The 23,429-nt window shown below is 46.0% G+C and overlaps 1 pseudogene across 1 annotated transcript; it reads right to left on the reverse strand.

The window, feature by feature from the left end:
* Nucleotides 1–3,961: 3,961 nt before the first annotated feature.
* LOC308636458 (centromere protein W-like) lies at nucleotides 3,962–4,204 on the reverse strand (annotated as a pseudogene). The gene is made up of 2 exons: nucleotides 4,080–4,204; nucleotides 3,962–4,039 (listed from the first exon to the last, which is right to left on the reverse strand). The product of its transcript is annotated as a centromere protein W-like (transcript).
* Nucleotides 4,205–23,429: the final 19,225 nt, after the last annotated feature.

A 23,429-nucleotide genomic window follows, 5' to 3' on the forward strand; every position in this document is an offset into this window, starting at 1 on the left:
TTTAAAAAGTAAAAGAATTTTTATCTGCTAGTAAAATACTTCCTTTAAAGACCTTTTTTTTTTTTTTAAAGCTTAAAATTGGCAGGTCAATTAAGGCTATACTTATCCCACTTCTAGCTGAAATATGCATTTTGGAGGCAGATTCTCTTCCTTCCTTCCTTCCTTCCTTCCTCCCTCCCTCCCTCCCTCCCTCCTTCCTTCCTTTCTTTCTTTCTTTCTTTCTTTCTTTCTTTCTTTCTTCCTGGGGATTGAACTCAGGGCCACTCAACCACTGAGTCACATCTCCAGCCCTATTTTGTATTTTATTTAGAGACAAGTTCTCACAGAGTTGCTTAATGCCTTGTTTTTGCTGAGGCTGGCTTTGAAATCACAATCCTCCTGCCACAGCCTCCTGAGCCGCTGGGATTACAGGTGTGCACAAGTGCGCCCGGCTTTTTAAAATTTCTTTTGTGAGTTTTTGACCACTTGATGTACTGGGATTGCCAAATTATTATAAAGATTCCTCATATCCAAACTTCAGCAGCAGGCCAAGTAAATAACACCTTTTCAAACATATATAGATTTTCTTGGAAAATTACTGATTTATTTAGAGATACCACAGTCATAGTGTATTAGCTTTCATATCCTTTTTTTTAATATTTTACTTTTTAGTTGTAGTTGGACACAATACCTTTATTTTATTTATTTTTATGTGGTGCAGAGGATCCAACCCCGGGTCTTGCACGTGCTAGGTGAGCGCTCTACCGCTGAGCTACAACCCCAGCAGGAATTTTATTTTATGTATGTTTATCTAACTTGTCTATCTTGCTGTATTTCTTTTTTTTCCTTTTATTCATTTATCCTTCTTCCTCTCCCTTTTTTTTAGATATTTATTTTTTTAGTTGTAGTTGGATACAATACCTTTATTTTGTTTACACTTTTTTATGTGGTGCTGAGAATTGAACCCAAGACAGGGCCTTGCACGTGCTAGGCGAGTGTTCTACTACTGAGCCACAACCCCAGCCCACCTTCTCCCCTTTTTAATACATTTGTTGAATAGAGAAGAGGAAGATATCTGCAGTTATCTAGCATATGGAAACTTTATTTTGTAGGAAAGAGGATATAGATCGATTATACTGGAAAGTAATGTTTGAAATACTTTCTTTTAAAGCATTTGTCTCCCACTGATAATGAAAAAGATTCATCTTAATTGAAAGTGATGAAGATTTAGAAATGGAGATGCTTAAGGTATGTTTAAAATTTTGGAAAAGTTACCTATTCTTTCTAAAGGACACTGAATTAAGTAAACTATTATCTGATTCTAAACCAGTTTCCACAGTAATGAAGTTGCTACCAATTATGTAACATTCTAAGTACAAGAAACTCTTCACAGGGCTAAAAAACCATACAAGCCAAGAACAGATTTAGTGTTTTTCAATTCATACTTCTCTGTATGTTTATATGGTCTATAAATAAAGTCCTTTAGTTAAAATTATAAAACATAATAAGAAATGGAAGTTTTAATGGTTTCATGAAATCTTCCATATCACTTCTTTGTAAAAAGTTTCATAGGTGAAATAATTTTGAAATAGATAATCCTAATATTGTGGAACCAGAATAAAGCCAAATAATTTTTTTCACATACATAATATTCTTTCCTAAAATTATTTCCATCTTGTTTTTTGTTTCAATAATTGCAAAAACATTTTCATTGTTTGCTTATGGTTTAAATCGTATCCTTATTCAGTAAGAATGACTGATATATGATATAGAGAAACTTATTACAAAAATAGCATTGGAATCTATATTTATCAATTTGGAATTGCAAACATTTAAATACAAGAAAGAAAAAAATGTTTAAAATTATCCAAATTCAAAATTTATGATAGATTTCCCCAGGGGCAGTTTATTGTATGCTATTAATGAACCTTGTTTATGCTGGATGTATTCCATCTTTGGCCTTGTGCCTTGGAAACCATTCTTAAGCACATATTTATAGAGGAGCACACATGTTCTTTTGTGTTATTGCTTGCACATCTGCCAGCTTTGAACAAAATCGTAGGCTCTGTTAATAATACTTCTTTGTGCTTGATGAAAAAGATTTGATACTGTCAGTGGTTTTGCTTTTAAATTTTCTTTTAAACTTTCAGTCTTTAGAAAATCTAAATAGTGGCATGGTAGAACCAATTCATTCTAAATGCTTAGAAATGGAAAGAAATCTGAGACTTTCTACTGAAGAAGATGATGATAAAAATGAAGCTATTGAAGAGGAAGAAGAAGATGAGGGTAAGCACCGAAGTGTGTTTTATTTAAGTCTCTTGATCCACACCACTGTCTTTAATTTAGAGTACATGTGTTCTGGAGGTCAGGGACTTTGTGACATATAATTATTAGTTCCTTTAAACTTGCTATGAAATTCCTTAGTGCTCTTGTCTCCATAAAGCAGAGTCTTACTATTTATAAAAATGTGTAATAGAAGTGTTGTGTCATTCAGTGGATGTGGTGAATTATATATTTACTTTTTTCATACTGAATTATATATTTTATCTGGATCTTAATGATGGTCAAAATCATTTGCCAATTACTTATATTAAAGACCATTGTGAGTGACATGTATGGATATGCAGCAGTATTCTTCAGGATCTTATTATTTAAATAAGTAGGAAAATATAAAGGAACAAAATGGACTTATTTTTATTTATTTATTTTTATTTTTTGCTGTTGTTGTTCATAACAATTTTATTTTTAAAAGCCCAGAACCTGAGGTGGGGGGACAGAATACCGATCAATAAGTAAACAGTTAAACTGTGATAAACTCACACCATGAAAAAATCACTTGGGAACACAGAGGAACCACTAAAACGTGACAACTTGAATGAATCACTATACTGAGTTTTTAAAGAAAAACTCTCCAAAGATCATATCTTATGTAATTTCATTTATATGACAGTCTCAAAACTACAAAATTGCAGAGATAGAGAACAGTTAGTACTTGCCAGGAGTTAGGGATGTTTGCCAGGGTGGAAGACATTGTGGGCCAGGTGTAACTATAAAAGAACAGCATCAGGAAGATTTTGTGGTAATGACATAGTTCTATATATTGATTATGGTAGTAGTTATATGAATCTACACATGATAAAATGGTGTATAACTTATAAACACACTACTTGTAAAAAAATTCCTGGTTGTGATATACAATATTCTATTGTGTATAGAATACATGGGTCCTCTTTGTACTACCTTTGTAGCTTCAAGTTGGAATCTATAATGAGCTCAAAAAGTTAAATAATAATAATAATAATAACAACAACAATAATAACAACAACCACTATTGGATGTATGCAATAAACTTCTAAATGATTTTAGGGGAGAAAATATCCCACCTACTAAATCCACACAATTTGAAGAAAATAACTCAATTTGATCCAGAATTTCTATTTTTTGGTTTGGAGAAGGAAACACCCAAGTGATGTTTACAATCTTTCAGATAATTATATTGTTACTATTGACATAACAAAAAAGTAGATTGTATTGCTTTGTGAAAGCACTGGGGGGGGGACACATTTAAAATGTACCTAGATCTGATTCCATATTGTCCTTCTGTAGAAATTAAATTTGTTGCACAGCTGTGGTTAAATCTAAATATATAAACTTAATTGTATAAAGTACATCTCTTCAAGCCATTTAAAACAGTCAGATTTCATGTTTGATATTTAAAACATTTATAAGAACAAAACAAGTAAAAAGAACTAGAGTTCTCTTAAAATAGATTTTTAAAAAATGTAAAATAGTCTTTTGTGTTTGAGATATTTCAATGCCAGCAAAAAAATAAAGACATTCCTCATCTAGCCAATATTTTAATAACCCACAGAATAAATCCAAAATAAAAACCATGTTAATGACTTGTTAACACCTAAAACAGCATATCATACAAGTTTCAAGAACACGTTCCTTGACTTTTAACCTCTGCTCTTCTTTAGAGTTACCTTTGCTGCAGCCAGTACATGATCCTTGTTGATGACTCCACATTTATTCTCACAAGCATTTGCCCTGGACTCTTCTGCTAATCGATGAACAAAGAGTCAACCGTTCAAATGAACCAGTAAATCTCCACGCGACTCCAGACGAAGGTGAGGCTTCCGTTGTTTGAAGACGCGCTTGACAAAGCCTCCGGAGCCTTCCGCTTGATCTGCTTCCTCTGGGAGACCTTGGTCGAAAGCGCCATTCTCCTAGCAGAATACAACAGTTACTAATAGGGCATTAGGTAAAATTGTGGATGTGTAACCCACGTGATTGTGCAATCTGCATTTGGGGTAAAATTGGGGGTTCATAACCCACTTCAATCTAATGTATGAAATATGATATGTCAAGAACAACCAATAAAAAATAAATTAATTAATTTAAAAAAAAAAAAAGAAAAGAAAGCGCCATTCTCCCGCTGGGGCACCAGCCGCCTCAGCTGCCGAGATCCTCTGGAGTCTGCTCAAGCTACCAACACGGAGGAAGGAAGGAGAACTCCAACCTCTAAGGCTGCCTGGGTCCCGTGGACTGCGATCGGCCCTTTGAATCCGCAGCCAACTCTGGACTTATCTTTAGACTGTATGTCAACAAAGAATTTATGAAATGAACTTTCTGTGTAAGTGCAAATAAGCATATTATGGAAAGTTTGGGTTATTCTCATAAAGTAGCACTCTTACTAAACTCAGACTTCATCATTGACAAATGAAAATTTTAAAGCCATTTTATAGGTGGAACGTATATATGAATATGTTGATAGATGTTTTCCTCTTTGTTTTCTTATAATTTGTCCAAATATGTTTGGTTTTCTCTCTATATATTATAAATTATGGATTGTTATTTTGCTTATTATGGTGGATTCTAGATGTTAGATCTTAAAAACTTAGCGGATTTCCAAAACATTAGTTTTTTGCAGTGCTGGTAAAGTCTGAACCACAACAAAATTTTAATAATTTAGTAAAATCAAGGTATTTACCTGAAGTCATTACTTATACTCTGAGAACCAAATTAAGTTGGAATTAAAACAGTAACCTCTGAAACCTACCACTATATTTATTCTTTTAAAAAAAGCCAATGAAATAAACTCCTTCCTCCTCTTATTTGGTGTATTTCTATTTGAACAGAAATGCCTATTTTGTTTTATTTTAAGATCTTGTATTGCCAGAACCCAATGAAAAGCATATTGTTTGCCTCAAGACCTACTTTGGCCATAACAATTTTAAACCGTGAGTATAATTTCAGTTAATTAAATAAAATACTTAGTGTTTTCTTCACAAAGAACAAAAAGGTAAATAACCAATTTTTTAACAGTAGCATACAACTTCTCTGCAATCATGCATGCCACACTGTATTTCTTATGTGTGACTATAAAATTATTTCTGAAAATTGTTTTTATCAATAAGGAAAAATGATTTTCATTTTAATTGAATGCTTCTGTTTAGAAACTAGCTTAAATATATTAAAAAATGAATTTTTATTTAATGTTGATTTTTTCCATTAAGTATCTATGTGCTTTTTTTGTGCATCATATTTTCCATTGTATGCTAAGAAACAGAGCAAGAAAGGCAGATTCTGGGTCAACTCAGGGAACAAAAAGTATATGACTTTCAGTTATTGAACTGTTTCCTGGGTATTTGCTGTGGGCGGTTCCCATACTTGACTTGGTATGAGGAGTCTGTGCTGAATGAGACCAGCTGCATCTGGAGGGGCTGGAAATACACTGTGGCTCCAGCATGCCAAGGACCCCGTCTGCATTGACCATTACTGCTCAGTAGATACCAGTGACCATCAAAAAATGACCATGCATGACCAACACAACACACGGTGACCCAGGCTGTACACATGGTGCTTCCATCACCCCACCCCCGTCAGAGGTTGGGACAGGAACAAGCTTCCTGGAGGTGAGTTTGGGAATGTGAGATGGAAAACAGAAGCCAAGACGGAGGGGTACTAAGAACGGATGGGAAAGCAGGCACTGAGCAACGTGTAAGGAGAACCAAGAATCTCCAAAACAAGCCTGCGCTCTGAAGCTGCTGTTGAAGTCATCGTTGGAATTCCAGCTCAGATCTGTCCCGAAAGCCCTAAAGCCCATATTCTCACATACAAACTGTGGGAGTACCACAGTAAGAATCAGACCACATTAGCTATGGACCCATCTGGCCTCCTGCAAGAACCCCAAAGACATGATCTTAAACCTTCGCCCCCAACATCTCTATCGTGTTATGTGGTACCCGTTAATAGGATCCATACAGTACCTCCAAGAAGATCTCAGAGGGCAGAGACCCTTCTTTTGCTAAAAAAAAAAGGAACACCTTTCCTAATTAAATTTCAAGGATCAGTACAAACGCAACTTCAGAAATCAGGATAAAAGTGAAAAATAAAGTGTCCTTTGCATTCCTGGAGTTGGAGTCAGATGAGCCCCAGTGTGATGAGTAAGGGAACAACACAAAGGAGTCCCGTGCTAGTCACCACCAGTGGGGTTGCCACCATCAGCAACAGTTAGCTAGGTAACCCCACCCCCACCCCCAGGGAGGCAGGGCTCTAACCCAGTGCTCCAGACAGAGCAGCAGCCGCCCCTCCCTCCACAGTGTCATTGGTGGGCATTTCTCCTCAAGTCTCACTCCTGCAAACAAGGCACGCAGCAGGACAGCAAGGACCCTCCACAGATACTGACGAGGACCCTGCCTTATGTGGCTGGAAAATGCACTAAAGGACTTTCACAAGTCCTGCCTCACCAGCCCCATCCTTTCAACCCTCCATGGGTAAGAAAGCCACAGATCACCATCACATGTTAGGTGAGCAAGAGGAGCCCGGACAGGAAGAGAGCTACAACCAGGGGAAAGGAACTAGTGATGCGGTTGGGCTTCAAACCTGTCTTGCTAAGGTAAGCTAGAGTGGACCTGGGGAGGCCAGGTGGTCTTGAACTCAGATCCTCCAACATCCTCACGAGCAACACTGCTGCTATCCAACTCCCTGCTGTCCCTTCCTTCCTCTCCAGGTCAGTGGGGGCCATCTCCTATGAATAGGTCACTCTGAAATCAAAGCCTTCTTCTGCTTTGATTTCTGCACTTTCCCAAGGAGGAGAAGTGCATGCCTGCCTGAAGTCAGATTGCCCCAAATGACGGCTAAGAGTATACCTGCACGCCCATGGAGAACACCTGTTTATGTGACAGTCAGGCATTCCACACCTGGCTTCCTGGGGACATTTAGTCTCTACAAACAGCCTCCTCTCACTCTGCTAGAATCATGGCTCATTCACTAATTAAAGGGTATTACGCACTTCACTGCACACCAGCTAAGGACTTGGAATAAGGAAGCTTATGCTAAGGCATTAGCCCTGGAGAGGCCATGAAGGACGCTTTATAGAAAAAGAAATACAGAAAAAAAGCCACTCACCTGTGTCGGCCCCTCCCCCACAGCAAGCTTCTCTAATACTTTAGTCTCAGCACTTAGAGAAAGAGCGTAGTGCAATCCCAAGCAGAGCCCAGAAACAAGCCAAGTGGAGAGGGATGCACAGCAGAGGCAGAGAGGCTGGCGAGCTGGCTTCTTCCAGAACCACCTGCCCAAGCCCTCAGCTTTCTCAGAGCCCAAGAATAAACATCCCTAGGCCCGGGGCCCAAAGGACACAGGGAGTCCCAGCATCGGTCAGGAGGGTTCCCACTCAAACATTGTGCTCCCTCTAGTAGAGGCTCGGCATGGCCACTTGCTGTGACCGCCTGGTGAAGACGACAGCCTTCCAAGGTCCATTCTAGCTTTCCTGGAGCAGGTGACCTTTGTGATATCCCTGAGCACCTGCAGGAGCAGCACCGTGGTTCACCCCCTTATCAAGGCTGGGGACAGTCATACATAGAGGGTCAGTCCAAGGACAGGCACCCGAACGGTCTTGAACCTGATGAGGATGGCAGATGATAACACACCACCCATCAAGTAATAAACCTCATCCACAGGCACCTTCACTATTTTGGAGACATGCCAGAGAGGCCAAAGACAGGAAAGGCTTTAAGGTCTGATCTTTAGCTTCATGGGACCCCAGAAGCTCAAATGATGAACCAAGTGCAAGGGAGCAGCCCGAGGTCACAACAACCTTAACTTCCAAATGGAACTTGGACGTGAATACAGAAGAAGCCTCCAGGTGGATGCAAAGTCATGAGGATTCTTAAGGACTGTGTCCAGGGCCTGCTGCCCAGGACTGTCTGTCTGCTGTCTGTGTGTTCCATGTGTGCACAGGCAGACAGAGGAACAGCTGAGTGTGTTTCCAAGATGCATGGTACAGTGTTGAAGCTGAGCGTTGCCAGGCACTAGAAAGCATGGGGTGGAACAGAGTGATGGTAGCAGCCTCCAAGAAAGAGGCATTTCCTCCTCTCTCCCCAAGGCACCTAAGACATCATTTGTGTGTGACGTTTTAGGATCCTGCTAGCACCATTAAAAGGGGCTGGTCCCTTCCCCCAGCTTAGACTGGCTTCCTCTTTAGCAAACACCATGGCTGGCTTTGCTGTGCTTTTCCTCAGAATGTTTTAAAGGCATAATACAAAACGGCTCCTCCAAGAAACAGAGCTCTAGCACAGGAGCTGTGAGAGGCGATGCCCCTGGCACTCTGGGCTTCTCCAGAATCAGAGACAGCCAACAGCAAGCACAGAGGTCGCAGGCAGAGGCTGGCTATAGAATAAGACGAACTCAGAGCAAGAGGCAGGTGAATCTGGGAGGGGGCGGGGAAGAAGCACCACAGAAATGTAGGGAAGGTCTTAAGGAGGCAGAGGACCCCAAATAAGTGCAGATGACACAGTCCGGTCCCTTGGCAATTGCTGCACCTGCCATCCCAAACTTGTTGTAATTGCATGTTGGCTCAAGGCTCTGAGACTCAAAGGCTCTCATTTCTCCCCAAGGCGGTCATGGGGAAAGCAGCTACATTGGACTTCAGGAGGGTCCCACCGCCCCCGATGCCCTAGACTTGCTGGGCAATTGGCAGTTGCCGTCTGACCTACTATACCAAGTTGTGCCTGGCAGCTCACTAACTGGGCCAAGAACCTGATAGCAACAACAGCTCTCCTCCCATCCTTCCACCTCAGCCCCCTCCGACAAGCCCATCCTGAATGGGAGCCACATTCTCCTCTGTGTTTCCTCTTTCCTCAGTTCCACACTCCCCTCAGGGCGTCCCGATCCCACAGCTGCTCACCCCCTCCCCAAACCCTCCTCCTGCACCCACATCGTGAAGCAATTGTGCACAGAAAAAAAAAACAAAAACAAGCCTTTGAGTTTCAAACTAAAGCTCCCAGACAAGACAGCCACCGGGACGCCTCACCCTCCCAGGAAATCTCGGTGCCCTCCCTGCTCACATGCCTCCACCAGACCCTCCCCTCTGCCCCGGCTCTCTGGACTGCTCCTTGCTTCAGCCTGCCAGCAGACCAGATGGAGGCCCCGGGGGCCAGCCTCTCCTCTCCCTCTGAACCCACACAAGATAAAGAAGCAAAGAGCCTCCACATCACCTGCTCCAGCAAGCCACCAAAGCCCTGGAGCCATCCATGCTGCCTGGGGCCCCACACCCGCTTCTCTGACAGCTTTAGCTCCAGCCCAGCCCACAGGATGCAGTGCCTGATGCCACTTCCGAGCAGAGAGAGAGAGAGAGAGAGAGAGAGAGAGAGAGAGAGAGAGGATGCCACCTCGTCAATGACAAGCTGTTCCAATCACACGGCTCGGACACCAAGCACCCCGGACAACAACGGACTACCCAGGCCTCCTCCCTCTGGTTGGGAGGAAGCCAGCTCAGCACGTCTGAGGAAGTGACCCCAGGGTAAGCTCCTCTGTCACCCTCCATGTCTCAACTGACCACGTGCTCTACCCTCGCAGGTAGCCTTTTCTACAACCAGCTCCAACAACTCTCACCAACAACTCTCTTGGCCTTCGGCTGAAGCTCTGCTCTTTCTCCCGCTCCCAAGCACAGGGAGACTCTCCCAAATACTCAGAAGACCACCGGCGCACCACTCCTCCAGAGGACCAAATGCAAGAGTGAGCTGAAAACCAAGTACTCACTGTGGTGAAGTCTTGGTGGCCACACTCTTGCCCCTTGAACTTGCAGTAGAGCATCATATCCTTTAGGTCGTGGCCCACGCGATGCAGAAACTCCAGCATGCTGAACTGCTTGGGTTTGTAGTGTTTGAAGTTGGCCTTCTGCCGCAGGGCCTCCAGCACTGTGGGGTCAGCCAGATGCGGGTCAGGGATCTGCAGGTTGACATCGAGCAGGGCCAGCAGCTCCCCGGCATGGTACAGGTCATTGGTGGTGAGCCTGGAAAACCGGAAGCCATTGAGGTTGCAGAGGGTTACAGCCGGGAAGACCAGGCTTTGGGCCACCACCTCATCCACCTTGGTGACATGTTGATAGGAGAAGTAGTAGGACACTCTCTCCGAGCTCTCCACCAGCAGCAGGCCCAGGGAGCCCACGAAGGCCACTGCCCAGAGCACCCTCCGGATGGTCAGTGGCCCATACACGAAGATGTGGCGGATGCCGTGCAGAGTGGAGGTGTTGGCGAAGATCTGGATGCTCGAAGGTTGCAGGCTGCCCTCGCTGGGGCTCTCCTTGAGGTCCATCGGGACCCTGTGCAGTTCTGCAACTGGCTTCAGGTTGATCAGATTACAGGAAAAGAGTTCCCCAGTCCTCGGGTTCTGCCTAAACCTTGACGTTTAGGCAGGGAGAGAACGCCAGGCAAGCATCAGGCCAGACGCTGGGAGTTTATGCTGAGAGCCCCGCCGCACGCTGACAAGGGGTGAGTGTTTATATAAAACCCATTCAAACTCTAGCTCCTGATTTTTTCCAGGCGATAAGGAGGGCTGGTTTTATTTAGGGAGACACCAAGGTGATGTGGAAGGGATGTGGGTGGGAAGGGAGCGCTTAGCCAATGGAAATAAAGTCCTCCCCCCTACACACGCCACTAGAGACAAGATTAAAAGCGAGAGCGAGGGAGAAAAATGCTTAAAACAAGTCGCTGAGCAGCTCGGAGCCTGTTAACCAGCGCCTGATGCCCCGTGTTAACCATCCTGGGGGGATGTCAGGGCAGCGGCTCTGATGCACTGCGGTCGGGCACAGCTTCCGAACCGCCGCCGCCGCCGCCGCCGCCGCCGCCGCGCTCCGCTCCTTTCCCGGTGATGTTTTGGACTCCAGATGCCGTTTCTCGCCGCCGGCCTCCGTCCCTCCTCTCCTCCTTCCCCTAGGCCCCCTTTTTTTGGGCAGAATTCCAAACGCCAGCGGCCGCGGCTAGCGCCTCCGGGGAGGAGGCCAGCGCGCCACCTCCGAGGGGCAAGGACCCGGAGACTGGGGACCGCGGCGGCGTGGGGCTCGGACCTGGGCTCCATGGTACCCCGCCTCCCAGGGGCGACGGGAGACCGGCGGGCGCTGCGATCCTGCCTCCCTCCGCCCGCCTCCCGCTCGGCTGCCACCGGAGAAGGGCAAGGGCGGGGCGGGGCCGAAGGGCTGGTGGGGGCTGGGGACCTGCAGAAAGTTTCTTTTTCGCTTTTTTTTTTTTCAGAAGGAGCTTCCGGGGCCAGCTGCGGGGGGGGGGGGGCTCCCCGAGGTGGACAACCCCGTCCTGGGAGTGAGAACTTGACACCCTGCCCCCACCGGTCGGTCGCGGGGAGGCAGTTGGTGGCCTACCGTGAGCCAGGCATGGGGTGCAGCAGCATTCCTTTGCACCACTGTGGGCTCCCAGATCAGACCCAGCCTGGGTCAGAAGGGAGAGGCTGGAAATGGGGAAGAAGGGAGCTATCTACAGACTCAGTGCCTCTGCTGCGGCCCCCGGCACGGCGAGGACACTCCAGGGGAGCAGTGAGCAGCCCCTCCCCAGCGGGAAAAGCCAGAGTGCCCCCTTGGAGCCCCTGAGAAAGAGCAACAAGTAGCCCCCACCCCCACAGGGCTCTCAGGAGTTTCTGTGTTTGATTTAAAAAAAAAAAAAAGACAGCTGGGTGCCAGGTAGGGCTGGCTGCACTTGTTCCATTTGGAGAGTGTGTGTGTGTGTGTGTGTGTGTGTGTGTGTCCTGCTCCAGGATTTGCCAGATGGAAGCACAGCTGGAGCTATAGGTGGGAGACAAGGATGGGGCTTTCCCTGCCTGCTTACCTCCTTTCCTTGAAAATCCCCTGGAAATCAGCCCCTTGTGGGGAGGTGGTGCAGCTTGTCAGCTTGCCCCATGCAGAGGATCAAATGACATCAAATGACAGGAACCTACTGAATCAATGATGCTGAATTCCCACCAGGAGGAAAGGAGCAGAGAGTTTGAGTGGCCAACAGGAGTCAAAGCTGAGGCCAGGCCAGGTGCCTTGGGGGGCCAGCCTGGCGTCTCTAGGGCATGCCAGGCTCCCATCGCATGCCTTGGGGGGGTGGAGAAGGCAGCTCAGATCATGTCCCTCTAGGTTGGTATCCACTCTGAAGTATTTCTCTGTCTCCTCTGACCTTCTCCTGAGAACAGTGTCCCAATGCACTCTGAGGCAACATGTGGCATGACATCAGTGGCTTATTGATCCCAGGAGCTCACAGAGCAGAAACAAATAGGTACAAGTGATGAAAGCGGATCAGCCTCCTGCATTCGCTCATCTGAGGGCCCAGGCCCAGGCCGCAGGCCTGCCTCCATGAGATACCGGCTTTAAAACAATGTTTTGGGTCAGGGCCTGTGTGAGGTTGTCATAGCTTCTGATCTGTCTTCTCAACTATCTTCTCAGGGATGTGCTGCTGTTTTTACTGCTGTTGTACAGATGAGGAAACTGAGGCTCACAGAAGTAAAGTGCTGTATCTGAGTTAAACAGCTGGTAATGCTCGAGTTGGGACCTGAACTCCAGGCATGCTTGTTTCCAAAATGCAGGTGCAAGTGCTTCTTTCCAAATTTAGTAAGTGAGGAAGCCTCTTTCTTCCTTTTTTTTCCTTCTCTTTCTTTCTTTCTTTCTTTTTTTTTTTCCTTTCAGTACTGGGGATTGAATCTTCCAGAGGCACTCTACCACTGAGCTACACACCAAACTTTTAATTTTTTTTTTTTTTTTTTTTTTTGCGACAGGGTCTCGCTAAATTGCCCAGACTGGCTTCAAACTCGAAATCCTCCTGCTTCAAACTTCAAGGGCAGGTGTATGCCCTTGGAGCAGCTCAGGGGAGCCAGTGTTTCTGCATTCTATTCCCACCTCCCATTCCACGCCCCCTCCTCTACCCCAGAGTCTCTCTCTCTCTTGTTCTTCACACTATAAAGCAGCCCTAAGCCTTCTGTCCAGTAAGTCACATCCCTCTTGTCCATATCTTCACAGAGAGAGGCCCCCTCGTGCAGGAAGACTTCCATGATTACTCTCCAGTCTTTGGCTCACCCACCTATGTACTAAGTGTGTAGACTATTAACCCTGTACCAGACACTCTGCTGGTTTGGGAGAAACAAAGATGAAAGAAATACATGCCTGCCTTTGAGAAATCAAAGTTCAGCGTGGGCGGAGGCAGATGGACGTATGCACATGAGTTCCTGTCCTGCAGCATAGACGGCAAAGAAGTGGCATAATTCTTGAGTTCCTCATACTAGCAGTGCCCAGCTGCAAACCATGTATCCACTCTGACCATGCTCTTCCACCCCCAGCCCTGGCCTGTGCTACATTCTACCCCCTCTCCACCAGCCCAGACCTGTTTTTCCCAGGAAGCCTCTTTTTTTTCCCCCCCAGAATCACATCTCTCTCAGTTCTTATCAGCACCTCCCCATTGGTTTGTTTTGAGGATTACAAACATAATGTGGCAGCCTAATGTGGTAGAGTCACCTAGACTTGAATTTGCATCTGTGATCTGCTGTGCCTTCTGTGGCTCTGTGACCTTGGAAGAAGTTACTAAACTTCTCTGAACTTCCATTTCTCCACCTCCAAAATGGTGGGGCTTACAATCCCTCCCTCGTAGAGCGGTTGTGCAAATGAAATGAGATAAAGTCGTAAAGTGTCTCTGGTATGATTTAGACACTTAGCAATTAACACTTTCTCCTGATGATTACTCAGAGAACAGTCTTTGTTGATGCTGGTGTTTTTCAGGTGATTGGGAAACCATTTAAAGTTCTGGAAGATGTGATTTGCCCTAAGCATGGTAAGCCTGAAAGTGCCATCATTCCAACCTCAAGGTCAGGGTCAAGCACACTCCTCACTCTGTTCAGCTTCTTGCCCAAGGTCCTCCCTGGGCTTTTATGAATAAAGCTTTCATGGGCCAGGCACTTTAGGGTGGGGTTGATAGAGAGCAGCCCTAATGGTGACTTTCATCATTGGGCAGTGGGCCTGATAGACCCAATAGATGTCAAGGGCAGTACCAAACCCATTAATAGAAGAGAAAGTTGAGAACAGAGAGGAGAGCTACCTTGCCCAGTGTCCCAGAGATAAAGTGTGGAAGAGCTGATAGTCAAAGCCCAGGCACATGTAAGTCCAGAGGGCATGGTCTACAAGCCCATCGGGAACATTGCAAGATCTCAGGGGTGCTGATGATCACCATGGCCCCACCTTTGAGCATCTGAGTTGTAGGGTATTCTTCAAGAAATGCTGTAGCATTTCCTGGCATACATAGTGACTCAACCTGATGGCTAACAAAATGTTTCTACACAGTTCTTCTTAAGGACCTTCTTTAATTGATAAGACTGCTTTTCAATTAGCACTATGGTTTATACACAAACACCAGCTATTGCATGAGCCTTAAAAAAATGCTTTTGTGCTACTCAGTGGGTTAAACATCCCCTGCTTCTGTCAGATTTACAACACCTATTTGCTCAGCTCTGGGGGTATGTGTCCAGGGCACATGGGATTGGGTTGAGAGCGGGTTTATTTGGCCCAGATTTTTAGGCACTGCCCTAATTGTGTATAATTATGTGTGTGAAGTGCACAATTAAACATTAAAGAACTTTCCAGATAAATTCATTTGCAAATTAAGCAACTTAACCCCATATTAGCCTACATGCCTAAATTTTTTGCTGTGGCAGATTTATTCACTTACAAACGAGTGAGTGAATGAACGAATGAAGGAATGAACATGGATGAATTTGCTGTCTGTGACAGACACAGAAATTGCTGCTCTGAAATGCAGGAAGGGGGAACCATTTTCAACCCCAGGGACCCCAGGGCCTGCTCTGAGCTGGATTTCTGGGGAAGGTCAAGAGCAGAGTGCAGCCTCCTGCCTCTGTAAAGAGTGACATGGGACAGAGTGAGGGAAGCTGAGCTCTACAATCAGCTCCCATACTAATTTGCTACTTAATATGTGCTAGATATTTGCCCTGCCACCACCACCCCTAATTAGAAAGAAAAAAAAAAAAGAATGCAAGAGAAAAGCATTCTTTTCTAAGATACAGATGGCATTGTTATTTTAAACTCAGAGAGGTCTCAATACACAACTTTCCTCCTGGCTTGACATTGCCATAAAGCAGGGTTAAAGATCAATCATTATAGGACTAAAGTGTTTTGCTGATGTTGATTGGTTTACACATAAATACCTCTTACAACAACTCTTTCCATTTAGTTTCCTAGGTGAACATTAGCAAATCGTTTGTTATGAAGGGCATACCGGGGAGGGTCATGAAGCAAAATCAGCCTTTCATGAGTACTTTATGGAGATTTGATCTCTAATTGTTTTTTTTTTTTTTCTTTCCAGGTGCTAATTACACAGGCCAGTTCCCACTCAATAGAGCCTTGGGGCTCAGCCACTGGTTGACCTGAACCCTGGAAAGCATTTCACATGCTGGGTGGCCTTAGGGAAACCATAGAGCATCTCTGTGCTATTTTTCTCATTTGTGCTTAATCATTCTGAGGCCTCCTCCTGCTGCTGCTGCAATTTGACATGAGCCTTGACCAAATCATAAATGCCCAGCTAATGGGATAAAAATGAGTTCAAACCTGGGATTCTGGTCATTAACCCCATGTCACCATCTGCTGGAGCAGTATGAGGGCTGGGCCAGGTGAAGAGAGAATCACCCAACACTTATTAAGCATGCAGATTCTTGCTCCATTCCCCTGGAATGCCCACCCCACCACTCAGAATCTCTGGCTGGCTGGAGGGGGGGGAGGGGGGCACTGGGAGGATTACCTTCCTTTATCAAGTTTCAGAGAGCTGCTCAAGACCCCTCCCAGGCCCAGATGTGCCCCATCCTGACCAGAGTTCTTCCTGTGACTCAGGCATGCCAAGCTGGTTTGACAAGTTTTGCGCTATATTTTCCTCTGCCTGGGAAGTGTCCTCCGAAGCTGGCCTCTTTTATGTCACCTCCCCAGAGAAGCCTATCTCCACCTCCACGTCCACCCTACCCCACTCACCACCCCGTCTCCTGCTTCCTGTCTTCTCAGTGCTAATCATTTTTGGCAACGTGTCTCATCTCCTTGAAGTATCTGTCTGTTCCTACAGTAACGTTAGCCCCCATTCCACCCGACTCCAGGGACAGAGATCCTGCCTGGCTGGTTGGAGGTTGTATTCCCAGCAAGAAGTTCAGGAATGTCAGCGCTCATGAACAGATGGACTTGTGAGTCAATTTACTCATCTCTGAGGCTCAGGCTGCTGCTCTCAGATGCAAGAATAGGGGTTCTCTCTTGCAGCCCTGGGGAGCCCAGTCCCTGAGGAAAGCAAGGGGTGCCTCTTGCCTTTCAGCCCTGTTCCTTGTTGTTCTAGGAATCATCTCACTGGAGCCGGGACCAGTGCAGGGCTGTCGCCCTGTTGCAGCTCTGGGCACTCAGAGGTCATTTAACTGGAAAACCCGGACTTAAGGGGCCAGGGACTAACTAGCCCTTACTGCATAGTCTACATAATCATGAGCTGAAGGCTGCTTATCTGCCAGGAGCTCTTCGATCCTCAGCCTGTCCACGGTGAGTGGACAGCGGACACTCCCCCAACACGCTTCTCTCCACTCTCCTCATCTGATAGGATAATGATGTAGTAAAGTAATGACCTAAACAGTAGGTGTTCAATAAATGCTTGCTGGTCTAAAATGAGGACTTATGATTCCCATCTCCACCCTGTTCCTTAGCCTCCATCCATCTTTTTAATAACCAAAAATTGGTTTATAATGAGTCCTTGCGTTTCCCTGTGTAATCAGTAGCTTTTCGTTTTTATTTCGTTGGCTATTACGAGACACGTCTTCCTGTGGGCCCTTCATCTCGTGAGGCCTGACTCCCCGCCTGCCAGGCTAAAAGGAGGCTTTTGGACCACATCTGACCGAGGCTTCTTTTATCCTGAAAGGCCTTTGATCTGGTACATGTGTTTAAAGACACCGAAGTCTCTCCTACATAAACAAAGCAGGCCCAGTTCAAGTCTCCCCCATGGGTGGGGGGGGGATAAAAAGGGGGAGACTCAGGATCAGAAGATGAGAGTCTCTGGTTTTATTTCATGTCATTTCCCTTCCTCGAGGGGGTGAGAGTCACCCCTCCCCACCCCTCCCCTGGGCAGCCTCTGCTGTGAGCATTCTTGGCATGGTTTTTCTCTGTGTGTGTCCTCCTCTTTTACTCTGCCTCTGCCCCTCTCTCCCCTGGGAGCCAAGTAGAAGAAAGAAACCACTGCTGTTTATTTTCTTTCCATCCGTCAATCCCTGGAGCCAACCGCTTGGCAAACAAGGGAAAAGGCACCCAGAGGCCTTGAAGTCATCCATCAGCAGACAGCTTTCAACAAAAACTTTATTAGCACCACCTTGGCCACAGGTGAGCGGGCACTCCATGGAGCAGGAGAGAGGAATAGTGCTAAGAAGTGGGTCCTGGCCTGGAGCTGCATGGAGCTTCCTCTCCCTCTGGTGTTCGACACGTGTGGTTGCAGCTGCTGCTGAGCTTGGGTGGCCGTCCTGGGCAGGGGGGGCGCTGCAGCATACCACACATGGGCTTTCCTGATCACCTGACCTCTGCTCCTCCACCCCAGCTGCTCCCCTCTCTGTTCAACTCTCTGCTCATTTTTAAAACAGCTTCAGTGTGCTCAGATGGCTGTGCAAGCTCTGAACCTAATTGCATATGATAATTTTTTCCTATGTCTTCTGTGCAAGTAGAGATGCATTTGCTTCGATTCAACTGATATGTTCCCCAGCTCTTTCATCATACCAAACCAAACCAAAGTGATCCAATAGGAATAAAAAGAGAAAAACAGAACCGGGAGAAAGAAAGGGGAACTACGTCTATGTTGCTCTTTTTCTGGGCATCAGTGTGCTTTATATTACAAACTCATAATACAAATTTTAATGTGTAGACACTGCATGAGGGGACAGTGTCTGTGTATCACCTCTATGGGAGAAACCACTAGAAGGGATTCTAAAAGATGCAAAGAACGGCGTCTGTATTTTCATGAGACCTTTCATCTGGTGGGTGAGACACACATGAATGTCTTACGTCTTCGTCCCTCCTGATGTGAGACTCTTCTGCAGGCACTATCCTACCTGACTTGCAAAAGCAAAAGAGGGAATGAGTGTTTCCTTGTTACAAAGGCAGAAACTGAAGCTCTGAGAGTTGAAGGACCCTGGGAAGATTAAATCCTGGTTTCCTGAGTCCACATTTCACCTTGTTTCATTCTGTCATGATTCCAATCAAATCTTGCTATAGAATGCCTCTCGGAGCTGGGACACATGAAGCAGTTTGGTAAGATGTGGAGACTTGATCCTAGGAAAGGGGAAATCATTGAAGGCAAGAAGGATCAGAGACAGCATCAAGGAAGCAGAGACAGTTCCAGGAAGCTACAGAATGGGACCAGAGGCCACCCAGGGAGGTCCTCTCAGCCAGAGTGTTCTGGTGCCTGTCATTTAAAGGGTGAACCAGAGGTCAGGTTTTTAAGAATTTAAGGTTGAAAGTCTGAGGATCAGTGTCTTTTCCATCTATTTCTGCATATACATATGTGTATGTCCTTTTCTTCTGTGTCTAATTATGCATGCAATTTAGCAAGAATTGATTGCCTGCTAATTTGTGGCCTGGGCACTTTTATAGTTTTGTTTTGTTTTGTTTTTTCCTGCAGTGCTGGGTATCACACTCAGGGCCTTATCCACGCTAGGCAAGCACTTTACCACTGAGCTACCTCCCCAACCGTTGGCCTGGGCACTTTTCTAAAGCAAGAGAGAAAATACCTGTAACTAAAAGACTTTGCCTCATTGCCCCTAAGATTTGCAGGGGGTTGAGCAGGGCAGGGCATCTATGCCCCCTCTAAAGAGTGCTCTGGATTGTGGCTTCTCAGGGGACATGAAATAGAAATGTCCTTCTCAGTTCTCTGTGCACAACTGAATGTCTATGGAAAGAAGGGGGTGGACACATACTGGAAACCAAATCCCATTCAGTCCTGTGCAGTTATTCTGCCCATTTTACAGATAAAGAGACTCAGGCTTTAAGAGGTAAAGTAACTGCTTATGGTCCCTGCTGTCAGCGTGGGCATGAACTTCAAGTGGGAGTCAGGGTCGTTGAGTCAAGCTGCTACCCAAGTGCCTTCTGCAGCCTGGGGTGCTGTGGGTAAGGACTTAGGAGCTGGTGTCATTCGACTGTAAGGTTGAACGCATCCTAACTCTGTTACTTAAAACATGCTGCTTACCTTAGCTAAACCTTGGTTTGCTCATCTGTAAGATGGGGATAGTAGCAGTGCCTGCCTGAGAAGGCTGATGGGAGAATGTATCGAGATGAAACGTATAAGCACGAATAAGTATCCAAAGCTCAGGAACTATAAGCTGTCGTTATTTATACCATTGTTACGCCATGCTACTGTTGCAAGATGTGGTGGCAAAGCACTACACCCTGAGGACTTGTGAACCCTCCTGGATCCCCACCCCATCCCCATGCAAAATAGAAAGAGTGTAGTCACGAATCAGATGAAAACATGAGAGCAGACAAGCAGTGGGAATAAATATTCATAAGTCAGGGTGCAGGCAGGTCCCAGAGGACAAGAAGTGGATGGAGTTTCAAAGGCCTGTTTTCCTGAGATAGGTGGGGACATTTTGTCAAACAACTCTGGCGTATGAGGCTGTCTGCTAGCCCCCGAGGATATGATGCTCATTCAGACACGCTCCTATGAGCTCTGGTCCAGATTCTCCCAGTATTCAGCCGTACCACTGTTTCCTCCTAAGACAAACACAGGAGCCAGATGACTCCTGTAGGCCCCAGCAGACCTCGTCCTGGGTAGTTCAGGCTCTGACCCAGAGAAGGGGGGCTGTTTTCCCAGGGCTGGAGATCCAAAGATGCCCACCCCCTCATCTAGCGTGTATTCTTCTATAAGGGCCGAGCACTGTGGCCAGCCAGGGCCGGACTCCCTTCCCGCAGCATTCATCAGTGCCTTCTTGCAAAGCCCCACCCTCTTTCCTGAACACTGATCCCCTACATCTATATATCTCTACCACCCCCCAGTCCAACACTGAAACCAACTTTCAGTCACCTCTAGGGGAGCTATTGATTTCACCGGCCATTACAGAGTATATGTCCTTAGTGTAGTCACAGTTCTAACCACCCAGAGAGATTCAAAGAGGCATCAGACTAGTGCCTTTCATCCAAGAAGCTGGCAGATGGGGAACTCTTATGTGGACACACTGGGTACAGGGACCAGGCCTGTGCTGGAGCTGGGTGTGTGCGGGGACCCACATGACAAGTACATGTCAGCTGATGAGGGGTTTTCAACCTCAGCACCGTTGATGTTTTGGGCTGGGTAATTCTATGTTGGGGGGGCTGTCTTGTGCATTGTAGGATGTTCAGCAATGTCTCTGGTTACTCCTTGAGGAGTAATAGCACCTTGCGTCCCCCACTGTGTCAACCAAAAGCATCACTGAACATCCCTAATTGGTCCCTGGGGACAAAAATCACCCCTATTTGGGAAGCACTGAGTGAATCCTAACATAGATCAGTGACGTGGGTATGATTTCATCTCTACTTGACAGCCTTTCTGTCTTATCTGAGATGCTGCTAGGTTAAATTGCATATCCAAGGTCACACAGATCGGAAGGATAAGACAGGGCCAGTTTGCTTTCACAGATCACAAGCTTGCTCTTCTTATCCCCCCCATCCCCAATCTGGGCATCCATGGTACTGAGGTCTTGGCAATGCTTAATAAACTCACCCAAAGATGAACCATTACTAACATCAATTCTTCCCACATACACTGCCCTTCGTGAGCCACACAACCATTCTGTAGTGTAGGTCTGGCCCCCCATTTTTTAAATGAGCACTCTTAGCCCAAAATGGACAGAAGGGATCTGCCCCAAGTCACAGAGAAGACAAGCCACCTGAGGCTGGGCTGGGACCCACATCTTATAATCCTACTGTCTCTGATACTCAGAGAGTTGAGCAAACACTGATTAAACTATGCAAGGCAGGAAGCAACTTAATATAAAAAATGCAAATCCAGGATGATGGATATATTTAGGGGTTGAATTATTATGTGGTGATATAAAAATAGATCAAGGGAAAGCACAGGAAATTGCAAACCTGACTGTGCGAGAAATGGAGAAGGTGCATGGAGAGCATTGGGTACGTGTAATTAACTTTGCTGGGACAATATTTCGAGGCTGCCACTTGACACCAAAACATCCACAGGCTTCATTTACAGTAACCATGCAGGTAACCCCCTGAGGAGGAGTTATAATCTGACAGAGCTCAGCTTGAAGCTATGGATTCCCAAAGTGTCAATGTTCAAATGCTTTGATGGGCAATCCCAATTCTCATATGCACATAGGGTAAGCACACCATACATGTGGGTCCTGCGGCCTGTATGCCTGCTGATACTGAAATGACCTTCTTAGCTCTTGGTGCACACTGGATTCCCACAAGTACTGGAAACCAATTCCCATTCAGTTCTGTGCAGTTATTCTGCCCGTACATAAGGAGACTCAGGCTTCAAGGGGTAAAGGAACAGCCTATGGTTCCCGCTGTCAGTGTGGGCATGAACTTCAAGTGGGAAGTTTGAAGCTGCTTTGGGTGAGGGCTTAGGAGATGGTGTCATTCAACTGAGAGGTTAAACGCTTGCCGGCTCTGTTACTTGAAACATGCTCCTTACCTTGCCTAAACTTGGTTTGCTGTAAGATAGGGATAGTAACAGTGCCTGCCTCGGAGGGCTGATGGGAAGATGCCATGAGATGAACTGTACAGGTACTAATAAGAGCTAATAAATGCTAAGTATAGGATACCATTATTAGCACAATTATTATAATTCCTACTGTCATCAAAGGGAGACCCAGGTGGCATGAAGCTTCACTATGCAGACATATGATCTTTCTTTTGTCCCCATGCCCTATATCTCCCCATGCAAAATGGGAAGAGTACACTCTTGAGGACAGACAAACAGTAGATTTAAATAACAGTCAGGGGGCATCTAGGACCCCAGGAGACAAGGAGGCAAGCCTCATGATTGGTTTCAGGGCCTTTCTCCTGAGCTGGGTGGGGAAACTCCACTATGAGCACTTCCACCTTACCAAGTGTTGCCTGGAGGTCCTCCAACCACAGAAGAGCCGTGATTCCGTGTGTCCTCTGCTTCGTGGGAACACCACAACACAAGCACCTCATAGCCCGGTCTCCCTGCACCCGAAAGAACCTGTTCCAGCCTAAAGGAATCTTATTTATGTATTTATTTCCATAAGAAACAGTTATCCAGTGCTCCCTGGTGCAGCTGATACTCAGCTATTTATCTTGAGGCACAACAGCCCTTCAGGCTGCAATCTTCTTCCCACAGTCCAGGTACCTGAGGGGCTCAGAAGTGAATTCCTAGGTTCGTGGTTTTGATGGACCTGTGAGCATTAGGCAATGGCGGGTGGGTGATTTTTCCAGGTCCCAGAAATTTGTACATGAGGGAACCTCTGCTAAGCAGGGATATGTGTAGTTGAGGAGGTAGAAAAGATATGAAGGGCCTGTTTGCCTGAACGGGAAATGGGAGCCATGTGGGAAAGCATTCCTGTCTTCCTTGTCAGAGTAAAATTTACCCTCCTTCCAACGTCCTGCACCAATCGCCACGAGACCTGCTCAACAAACCCAGCTCCTAACACAGGGGAGAGGCCCAATCAATATCTGATAAATGAATGAAGCTGAAAACCAACTAGGCTGCTTCTTGATCTTCCAAAAGTGTCCCCAAGACTGGTAGTTACCTATGTGTGATACTTCCAGGTATTCAAAGAAACGAGGTTTCAGAGCACAGTTTATTCAAATATTTACTGGTTTTCGCCCATGAGCCAGGTCTTGGGAACAACCTGCGTGAAGCAATCAGGGTCTCCACCCTCCTGGGGCTTAGTGTAAGTGACGCTTCCGCACAAATCAGTTCCTGACCGTCACATATTCACTAATATTCCAAGATGAGCCATAGCTCTTAAAAGAAAAAAAAACTTAATAATTGCCTGCTTTGTGTTTCTTGCCAAAATGGACCAGAAACCACTAGCAATTATGTTGGAGTCATTACTGCAAAGCCAATTTGCTTCTAGAGTTACACTTGTACTCCAGGAACTTGAGCTACACTCCAGAGAGATCATTAGTTGCTGCACATGCATTATCGAGGGCACTG

Source organism: Spermophilus citellus, assembly GCF_964194105.1.
Source record: "Spermophilus citellus genome assembly, chromosome: 17".
Classification (NCBI taxonomy): Eukaryota; Metazoa; Chordata; class Mammalia; order Rodentia; family Sciuridae; genus Spermophilus; species Spermophilus citellus.